The sequence below is a fragment of the Amphimedon queenslandica genome, unplaced genomic scaffold (genome assembly GCF_000090795.2).
Source record: "Amphimedon queenslandica unplaced genomic scaffold, v1.1 AMPQUscaffold_12600, whole genome shotgun sequence".
Lineage (NCBI taxonomy): Eukaryota > Metazoa > Porifera > Demospongiae > Haplosclerida > Niphatidae > Amphimedon > Amphimedon queenslandica.
In genome coordinates, this window is record NW_003547164.1 from 21,536 (window position 1) to 23,305 (window position 1,770).

The 1,770-nt window shown below is 32.6% G+C and overlaps 1 pseudogene; it reads right to left on the bottom strand.

Annotated features, from left to right (window-relative positions):
- LOC100641570 (phenylalanine--tRNA ligase alpha subunit-like) overlaps nucleotides 1-1,770 on the bottom strand; it is a 14,538-nt pseudogene that overhangs the window by 9,653 nt on the left and 3,115 nt on the right.

Here is a 1,770-nt window from a genome sequence, read left to right on the forward strand (position 1 = left end):
AGGATCCCCTTAAAAACAAGGAATTTTTCCCAAGCTGTACATGTGAAATACATTACTAATAATATTTAATGAAAGTCTCACCCCATCTCAAGGAATATTTGTCGTATTTCGGTCCTAACTTTAAGCAATGGATGGAGGTGACCAGTGGCAAGAGGAGCTCTTAGTGCATTGAAATTGTAAGACTTGAGTTCTTCATTCTTCCACGTACCACTAGAACAAAAGAATTTTAATAAATTATTTAAATAAGTACATTTAGTGAATTAAAATACATTGAATCTATACATGTACATTTTGTCATTACAAAGGTATTTATGCATGTACACATATACATGTCCTTATGCTGTGTATCAACTTAAAGCAGATTCAGGTCAAATTTGGATTTTTTGCATGGATTGGATAAATGTCACTTTACAGCGTTCAATGTACATATTAGGAAATGATGTACATGATTGGTAATAGCAAAGTGTGTGGTGTCTGGTATTGCTGTTCTAACTAAAGAGCCAAACAATATAGTCATGTGACTTGGTACGGCACCAATCGGATAACAGCAAAAACATGAACACACATATACATGTACATGCATATATTTACATGTACACCTCAAATACAATGTACATGTACATGTGAATATTACAAATCATGGACTCACTTCTGTATCATTTCAGCAGTAAGCTCTGTACTCTTTTTACTAATGCTAGTCGTAAAGCAAGGACCCTGTGTGATTATGTAACTCTTTATTATACTATAAAGAGAGAGAGAGAGAAAAGCCAATAATAAAATTAAATTATAAAAACTAACTGATGTGTTACTGATGAGCTTCCTCTTCTTAAATTCCTTCAAATTCTCGTCGGACAGTTCTCCCCTCCCACTCTCACTTTTGAGGGAACACAATAACTTCCGGACAGTATCAGTCACAGACTCCACCTACACAATTAATTAATTTAGCTATTAGATTACTCATTATATAAATAATTTCAAAATTTATCACAATAAATATAATACAATGTATAACTTAAATAATAATTTTAAGTAAATTTGAGTATAAGTACTATCACTGTATAGCGGGAAATTTTGGAGGGGATTAAATTCGGCGAATTTGGCGTTTTGATAGCCACTCGCCAAAATAAAAATCTGCCATTTTGAGCCATTATACGCATGTTCAATGGCATGTGGCCACAAATTTGCCAAATTAAAATCTGCCAATCATCAAAATTTTTGGAACTCGCCAAAATTTGGTCCTTCCAAATTTACCCACTATATGGTATTATTAATTCCCTTTGTACAGTTAGTAATGGTCAAGTGCTAATGAGTATGGACACAATGATTCAAAATGGCGGGTTTTTATTTTGGTAAATGACTACCAAAATGTCAAACCTCCTGCCTCCAAAATTACAGTAAACATACCATAAACATAAAAATTTTCGTGGTGTAATTAAATTTCATGCATTAAAAATTTCATGGTAGGCATTACCCTACCACTAAAAAATGACTAAAAAATGGCTCTGAAATCACCCCAAGTTTTTATTACATTTTCTGATGTATATTGATGAATTTATGCTACACAGAAAATTTGAGCCGTTTCCGACAACAAATATTTAAGTTACGGCCATTTTTAAAAAGTTAGCCAAAATCTGAAAAATACCAAAGGATAGAACATAAAAAATTAAAAAAAACAAGATTGAGTAGGATTCCGAACGACCAACGAAAATACGAAATGAAAATCCTACTCTCGTGACGCAAATTCTACTCTACATTGTACTTTTAATGTTA